This window comes from Schistocerca americana, chromosome 5 (assembly GCF_021461395.2).
Source record: "Schistocerca americana isolate TAMUIC-IGC-003095 chromosome 5, iqSchAmer2.1, whole genome shotgun sequence".
Taxonomy (NCBI): domain Eukaryota; kingdom Metazoa; phylum Arthropoda; class Insecta; order Orthoptera; family Acrididae; genus Schistocerca; species Schistocerca americana.
Genome location: NC_060123.1, coordinates 576,819,251 through 576,828,661, shown reverse-complemented (window position 1 = coordinate 576,828,661; position 9,411 = coordinate 576,819,251).

Below are 9,411 nucleotides of genomic sequence, written 5' to 3'. Positions count from 1 at the left end.
AACTGAAACATGGCGAAAAAGTTGCAAAGAAAATATAAAAACAATAGGTCGGTGATGCTGATTAAAACTCATAGTAAATAGAGATGCACAACTAAAAAACAACGGCGACGGTCTGGTTTCTGTTCGCAACAGTTAAAAACACACCTAGCGACAGTATGGGGGCTGTTCGCAACACTTAAAAATAGGACGCACAACACTGAACACTCATGGAAACACTACATTACAGAATACGAAGGCATATGGAGGGGGGGGGGGGGGAGGAAAGGAAAGGCAAAAAAGGGGGGAGCCGGCGGAGGAAGATCACACAGAATTGGGGCGGGCAGGGCGGACTCGAGAAGGAGTGGGGAAAGCAGTGGAAGAGAAAGATTAGGGCTTGGTAGGGGAGTGGGGGAGAAAGGAGTCAAAGGAGGCAGGGAAAACACAGGATGGAAGGGGGGAGAGACAGAGCCCAGGATAAGGACAGAGGGAGGGAGGGGGAGGTGAGGATCATAGTTGATAGGAGGGATAAATGGAGGGAGAGAGGGCATCATCTGAAAGGGGGAGTTGATGAAAGCCACCCCAGGACAGGAGATGAAGGGTGTAGAGGTGTAAGGTAGGGGGGGCACAATGATGAAGGTACAGCAGTGGGTGGGGGTTTGAGATGAGAGGAGCAACTAGGGGATGAGGGGATCATGTGGATGGGAGGAGTAGAGGAACAGACATTTGAGGAAAAGGAGCAGATGAGGGAAAGAAATCAGGTCGTAGAGGATCTGTGTTGGGGACAGGAGGCATATATGGAAGGCAAGGCGGAGTGCATGGCGCTCGAGGATCTCGAGGGACTTATAGAATTTGAGGGGGGGGGGGGGCGGATGTCCAGGCAGGACTACCATAACAAGAGGATGGGACGGATTAAGGATTTGTAGGTGTGGAGGATAGTAGAGGGGTTCAACCCCCATGTCCAGCCAGAGAGGAGTTTAAGGAGATGGAGGCGGTTGTGGGCTTTGGATTGTATAGGACGGAGGTGAGGGATGCAGGAGAGGTGACAGTCAATGGTGAGTCCAAGGTAGGTGAGGGTGGTGGAGAGGCGGACAGGACGGGTGCAGATGGTAAGGGGAAAATCAAGGAGCCAGAAGGAGCGAGTGGTATGACCCACTATGATTGCCTGGGTCTTGGAAGGACTGATTTTGAGGAGCCACCAAGTACCAAAAAGTTCAAGCTGATTTTGGAGAAGGCATTGGGACTGTTGAAGGGTAGGAGCAAGGGCAAGGAAGGCAGTGTCATCGGCATACTGCAGGAGGTGGACTGGAGGGGGGGTGGCTTGGGGCATATCTACCATGTACAGGAGGTAGAGGAGAGGGGAGAGGACAGAGTCCTGAGGCATACCCACAGAGGGGTAGAAGGTGCAGGAATGGATGGTAACATAGGAGGGGCGGCAGGAGAGGAAGGAGGCCACCAGACGGACATAGTTGATAGGAGAGGAGAAGGAAGGTCGAAAGTCTCATTGGGTGCTTGGGAGGAGGTGGTTTCAGTGGAGGTGGTGATGGATGCGCTGGGTAAGGATGGATTCCAAGAGCTTGCTGAACACCGAGGTGAGACATATAGGGCGATAGGAAGAGGCAGCAGGTGGAGGCTTGTTGGGTTTGGAGAACATCAGGATACGGGAGGCTTTCCACAGGTCGGGTAGAAGCTGGTGTCAAGGATGACATTGTAGAGGGTGGCTAGGACTGCAAGGAAGGATGGAGGGTAGTGTTTGAGGTGGCAAAGGTAACGTGGTTGTTGCCGGGAGCAGTGTTGCACTTAGTGTGGAGTGTGAGGCTGATGTCCTGTGTAGTGATGGGAGTGTTAAGTTCAGATGGTGTTGTGTGGCCCAAGTACTGGAAGCTAGAAGCAAGGGTAGGAACAAAGTTATTCGTACAGACAGTGATGTTAGGGAAGAGGGAATAATCAAATTGGGGATCATCTACGATGGAAAAAACATTGGATAGGTGAGAGGCAAAGTGATTGGCCTTACTGAGGTTGTCAGGAAAGGGACGGTCATCAAGGGGGAGAGGGTACTGGGGGGGGGGCAAACGACTTGTTGCTGTGTTGTTGATACAGAAGCAACAGACCCATAGTTTATGTTAGCACATGATGTCTTGAACTGGAATATTTGATAACCGAGATTCTGCATGAAGTCTAATGAGAGACATGCAGTTTCATCATGTCATGTGCCTCACACTATCATAAAACTTCTTTCTTTAGACATATGACCCGGGCATTTTACTTTCACAGAGGGTGGCTGCAAAGGTTTACACCAGAGCCAGTCATGGCGTGACGAACTTCATGCGTGCTGCATGTGCTGGCTGCTTGAGGCTCAAGGCCCAACCCGTTACTCGGCTTTGCTCGGTATACCTCGGAAGTACCCCCTACAGCGCGACATTTCATTTAGCAACATGAGCTGAAAGCCTGCGAAGATCCCGACACATGGTCCCGGGCCACCCCACTTAAGCTCCACCCTTGATCAGCAAGATGCTCCGCCCAACCGGAGCAAAACGATACACATCGTCGCAGATATGTTACTCCTCGCAGGTTATAACGTTTGCTCATGTAGCACTGCGGAGCGGCGTTTTGCTGTTGGCACAACTGTCTGAGTTCAGCAGAATCGTGGCGTCAGCGCTGTTTACCCTTTGCTGTTTGTTCATGGTCTGAAGGATGTTCACAGGCCCAGTGGCTGTTTGCACAAAAACAGAGAGTCTAGAGGCCTATCGCCACAATCCTTTAAAATGAATAGGAATAGGGGAAGAGAGAATTCTCAATTCACGTAAGCGACGGGTCCTGTTAATTTGCTATGAAATGACATTATAGTACCAACCAGAAAGAATTTTGTAGAAGGCATGTATTCTGACAAAGACAATCCAGTTCATAAGCTCACTGGCGTTAGAGAAAGTGCGAAGTTTGAAGAATTCATTATGGTCTTGCTGGAATTACAACGATAGTTATTATAAAGGTTTTGAGGACGCTGTCAGTCTTTCATCTGTTTTAGAGCTGTTTTCGTGGCCATTTGCCTTTTCTGTTGAAAGCGCCCCTGTGCATGTGCAAATGTAAATGATTGATCTGCAATGTAATTCCAGTTTTAATTAAAAATCTTTTTACGTTAAAACTTTACAGAACGTCTACATTGCTTTTCTCAATTAGATTTTTCAAGTCTTCATAACAAGGTTGCAAATGTGCTACAATATTTCAATCGACATATTTGTCTGAATGAACTTTCTTCGATTATGAAACGAGATAAGTTGTGTGTGTGTGTGTGTGTGTGTGTGTGTGTGTGTGTGTGTGTGTGCGTGTGTGTCTGTGTCTGTGTGTGTGTACTGTGTGTGTGTATTGAACTGGGGACCTAGAAACGACGGAGAGGCTTCGTCCCGCCGTAGCCCTCAGTGGTTCACAAGCCCACGACAGGCCACAGCACTCCACCCACCCCACCGCCACCCTACACCGAACCCAGTGTTGTTGAGCGGTTCGGCCCCCAGTAGACCCCCCGCATCCGGGAACGTCTCATACTAGAAAAGTGTAGCCCCAAATGTTTGCGTGGTAATTATGGTTATGCGTATGCGGAGGCAGTGTCTGTGCAGCAGTCGCTGACATTGAGTAACTGAGGCGGAATAAGGGGAACCAGCCCGCATTCGCCGAGATAGATAGAAAACCGCCTTAAAAACCATCCACAGGCTGGCCGGTACACCGGCACATCTTCACGTCTTCCTGCTTGGGGAGGCAGCGCGTTAGACCGCGCGGCTAGCCGGGCGGGCTAGATAAGTCATGGTTACGTGACAAGTTGAGTGCCAAACTCTGTGAAATTGTCCGTATCTATCTGTATGCTGACAGTTTGTACCAGATAAAAATTATATTATGCCTTCAGCGCACCAAAAATAATTAATTAATACTGAAAACTTTTTTTGTTGGTCGTCTGTGTTGTTGAGAAATGTGAAATATAAAACTAAGTCGTGTGCAGTAGGACTCTACCGCCATTTAAATGCGATACGTTCACTGTTTTCCCCTCTTATTCCTTCTCGCGCTCAGGCAGCGGTGGGGGGAATGTGAAGCGAGGCTAAGCCCTTTGGCAGGTCTAGACTTTCAGTAAGGAGAGGCTTGCCGCGCGGCCTTGTCACGGTCCGTGCGGCTCCCGCCGTCGGAGGTTCGAGTCCTCCCTCGGGCATGTGTGTGTGTGTTGTCCATAGCATAAGTTAGTTTAAGTTAGAGTAAGTAGTGTGTAGGCTTAGGGACCGATGACCTCAGCAGTTTGGTTCCATAAGACCTTAAGCAGAGAATTACGTATCATGCAAATATCAATTTGAGTTTGACCGGATTAATGTTTCCATGTTTGAATTCGAATTTAAGTAAATTAATGTTTAATGTATTTGTTCATATCTATTCGAGCATGTAAGTTCTTCAACTTCTGAGGATGCTAATGATTGACCGTAGTTGCAAAAGATTCAATATTGTCATGTATCCGAGCGCATTTTTTGGGGCTTATTGTACTTTTCGTACAATTTCCCCCTCGCTTACCCTTGGGGACACGGCCATTCATTCAGCAGTAGTTCTGCCAATTGTTGCATCCTGGTTTGTTACATCATGCAACGATGTAAATGTTATTGCAAATTTTTTGTGCCATTTATGAAAATATTAAAGGAGGTAGGACGATATTTTGGAGGCAAGGCTTATGCTCCTTCATCTACATCTACGTAGATACTCCACAAGCCACCATACAGTTCGTGGCGGAGGGTACCTTGTACCGCTACTACTAGCAAATGGAGTGAGGGAAAAACGACTGTCTATATGCCTCCGTATGAGCCCTAATTTCTCGCATCTTGGCTCGGCAGTCATCTTCAAATGCCGGTCTCCCAAATTTTCCCAGTACAGTTTCTAGAAAAGAACGTTGATTTTCCTTCCAGGGGTTCCCATTTGAGTTCCTGAAGCATCCCCGTAACACTTACGTGTTGTTTGAACCTAGCAGTAACAAATCTAGCAACCCGCCTCTGAACTGGTACGAATCCCAAACACTCGAACAGTACTCAAGAACAGGTCGCACCAGCGTCCTTTACAGGTGAACCACTCGTTCCTAAATTTCTCCCAATAAACCGAAGTCGAACATTCGCCTTCCCTGCCACAGTTCTCGTATGCTCATTCCGTCCCATATCGCTTTGCAGCGTTACGCCCAGATATTTAAACGACTTGACCGTGTCAAGCAGGACACTAATAGTACTGTATCCAAACACTACAGGTTTGATCTTCCTACTCATCCGCATTAACTTACGTTTTTACACATTTAAGGCCATCTACCATTCACCACACCAACTGGAAATTTTGTCTAAGTCGTCTTGTAATTTTCTTCAGCCACTGAACTTCGACACCTTGTCGTATACCATGGCATCTACAGCAAACGACAGCGGATTGCTGCCCACACTGTCCGCCAAATCATTTACGAGGTTTGTAGTGGTCAACAGCGGTCCTGTCACACTTCCCTGGGGCTCTCCTAACGATACCCTTGTCTCCGATGGGCACTCGCCGTGTGGGCCGGAGTGGCCGAGCGGTTCTAGGCGCTGCAGTCTGGAACTGCGCGACCACTACGGTAGCAGGTTCGAATCCTGCCTCGGGCATGGATGTGTGTGATGTCCTTAGGTTCGTTAGGTTTAAGTAGTTCTAAGTTCTAGGGGACTGATGACCTCAGATGTTAAGTCCCATAGTGCTCAGAGCCATTTGAACCATTTTTGAACACTCGCCGTCGAGAACAACATACTGGGTTCTATTATTTAAGAGGACTTCGCGGCACTCACATATATGTGAACGTATTCCGTATGCTCGTACCTAAGTTAACAGCCTGCAATGGGGCACCGTGTCAAGTGCTTTCCGGAAATCTATAAATATGGCGTCTGCCTGTTGCCCTTTATCCATAGTTTTCAGTATATCGTGTGAGAAAAAGACACGCTGAGTTTCACATGAGCGATGCTTTCTAAAACCATGCTGGTTCATGGACATAAGCTTCTGTCTCGAGAAAGTTTATTATACTCGAACTGAGAATATGTTCGAGGATTCTGCAGAAAATAGAAGTTAGGGATATTAATAGTGTTGACCAAGTTCCGACGTTCGGTCAGCACTTTATTTTGTAAAACACTACAGCGAAGACATGTTTCTCTTGCTGGAACAATGTAACCTCGCCAGTTTTTGTGTTCTTGGTTCTTTTTTTTTCTTTAATGGTGTGATAAGATGTCATCTATATTTCTCACTGTTTCATTTGGTCTTTATTTGTGCGCTTTCAGCACCACTCTCATTGGAACTCAGTCCGAAATACCTTCATCTGTAGAAGATTGCCATCTAAGACAGCAATTTCTGGAAAAAAAAGCCATTGCTATGGGCGCATCCAGGCCTCCATTTCTAAACGTTGCTTGTGCAATGAAACATCCGCTACTCTTGAATATGTTTATGTAACCGTGATCTGACATCGTTATAGATTACATCTTCAGACAAAAATTTTGGATAAAAGGGGCACACGTCCGGCTTTTTAGTATTTTACTGAAATCACATGCTCTCGTGTACTTAGTTCGCATAGAGAAAAAGGAGGTAGGAGGCTTACAAGCTGAACGCGGATGATTCGCGAAGCGGTCAAATGGTTCAAATGGCTCTGAGCACTATGGGACTTAACATCTGAGGTCATCAGTCCCCTAGAACTTAGAACTACTTAAACCTAACAAACCGAAGGACATGACACACATCCATGCCCGAGGCAGGATTCGAACCTGCGACCGTAGCTGTCGCGCAGTTCCAGACTGAAGCGCCTAGAACCGCACGGCCACACTGGCCGGAGCGAAGCGGTCAGACGCACTTACCTGTCAGTCGCTGAGGCAGTCGTTCCACTTAGCATTTGGCTTCTACTCCTCACAAAAAAAGCATTACAAATCTACTGCCTACGGACTCTCGAACAGCACCTCGTGCGTTGGTTGTATTACAGGATGACATTGAACGACAAACTCTCAATCATACTGATACGATCGTCTACAGGAAATCGTTATCACTGTCAGATTATTATCAACACCCGCTCTCTGTCAGCCTCCAGTATGACTCCGCAAGAACGCATATCTTATCTCACCGGTTAAGGCCACTCCACGTTTCCACATTATGATCTGAGGATCCCGTATTTCATTTATCGTATCGTAATGTTTCACGGGCAAGTTGCAAAACAGTTCATAAAGCGGCCATGCATTACAGTGAGAGAATACTGACGGCCACTGCTTTTGTGGGCAGAGGCCAGAGCCGGCTCAGCCTTACATGCCAATAAGCAGACGATCATGGCGCCGAAATTTAGAAGACACTTAATTTGAAACGGAAATCTAGAAAAATTCACTAAATGTGGTCTTCTATTAGTGTAAGTTATTTTCGACTCTGCCTTCCGCCCACTGTGACATAAACGTACTAGTCTTGCAACCCTTCACAAGCGTCAGCCACGTACGGTGACGTCTGGCGCTCATTGACAATGACTGAATCTAGGATTTTTGGGTTTAAAAATGTGGCGAAAAGGGTACGAAACGGTGCAATGTTTTATGCGGAAAAGACGCTAAAAGGGTCCAATTCCAAATGCGAAAATTTGTTGTGGAATCAACTTAAGCATTCAAAATTTAGTTATACGTATCACTCAATACACTAGCTACTTGACACTAATTCAGAAAATCATTGAAATAATTAAACATTTTTAGTGACACTCTAGCTGCGACCACAGCACCATTTGTAAACGGAATAGCAACGTTCTGCATCAAGAGACACATTTTATTTTTAAATACTGATCAGTGTTCTTGCTTGTGTTCACGTCCTCCGCGTCACGGAATTTGGCTCAGCTTCCTTCGTGGTAATCTTTCACAGTCTTTCACATATATCAACATGTTCCACTGTGGTTCGTTCCTAAATCGCCCCTTTTCCAGTTTCCTCATGGCTGTTCTCAGGGGCGAATGTCCGTACACGAAGGAAATTTCATCTTACAGTCCCGTTTTACCTGATAGTTCTTTAGTTTTCCTTATAGCTGAAAAACGTCGCGCAGCAGAGCATGTAATTACCTGTGTATAGCTCGAAAATTATTGCTGTTAAACACCGTATCCTCCAATAATCCCATGTAGTTATGATGGGGCGAGATGGTAAAGGAAGCCCTATCTTTTGTTCATTTGTATGCGCTTTTGTATTCTGTCAGGAGATTTATCAAGATTGACCTAATAAGAAATACAATTCATTCACTTGGGAGAACTCGTCTTTTAATTAATGCGGACTCGATGAATACGAAGGCCGTTCAACAATTAATGCAACCCATTCTTTCTCTCAGCCAATTTCGATTCAAAAGGTTTCATGAAGATCCGACAGGTGGCGGCGTTATGCCTAGCCATCAAAATGGCGTCTGTGAAGGAGGTGTGTTCCAAACAGAGAACTGTCATTGATTTTCTTTTTTTTCGGAAAACCAGAGCATCGCAGATATTCATAGGCACTTGCAGAATGTCTACGTAGACCGGGCAGTGAACAAAGGCATTGTGAGTGAGTGGGCGAGGCGTCTGTACTCATCGCAACAAGGTAGCACAAACTTGTCCGATAACCCGCGTGCTGGCCGGCCGCACATGTCTGTGACGCCTGCAACGTCTGAACGTGCGGACACTCTCATTCACAAACACTTCGCTGTTCGACTGGACGTCTCTGTTGGTAGTGCCGACACACTCGTCTAGCAGTCGCTGTTCTCAAACGTGTGCATCCGCTGGGTTCCTCGCCGGCGAACAGGAGACCATAAAGAGCAACCGAAGGACCATCTGTGAGGAATTACTTGCACTTTACGAGGCTGATAGTGACAATTTTTGTCTAACAATGCCACAGGCGATAAAACATGAGTTCATCACTCCCAACTGGAAGCAAAACGGTAATCCAGGGAGTGGCACCACACTGTACCTGAAACGCAAAAGTGAAAGTGATTTTGGCAGAGGACGGAAAAAAATAAGGAACCCGTTTGGAGGCTGTATGAAAAAATGACTGATTGAGAACCTGGCAGGGGCGTACACAATGAAAGATGACGCTTGGGGTGACTGTATAAAAGCGATGATTTCATTGCGAAGGTAAGCAAAATTTAGTTTATTGCGACATTTATTTTTCGCAAAAAAAAACAAAGGCAGACATAATTAAAGTTAAATAAGTTATGTTAGAATACCCTAAACAACTAACAGGCGGTTTAAGACTATAATGGACAAGGATCCTGGGTGGCAAACCGTCCGGTTCACAACTCCACTGTGTAGACGTGTTCCTTCAGTCCATTGCCCCCAGCCCAGCTTTCGGCTGGCGCCTATGCAGGTATAGCGGACATTGTCCTGCTGGAGACCTATCTCGACGAAGGGCTGCCCTATCTGCCCTATACGGCCGTGGGCCTGTCCGGCAAGATTTACT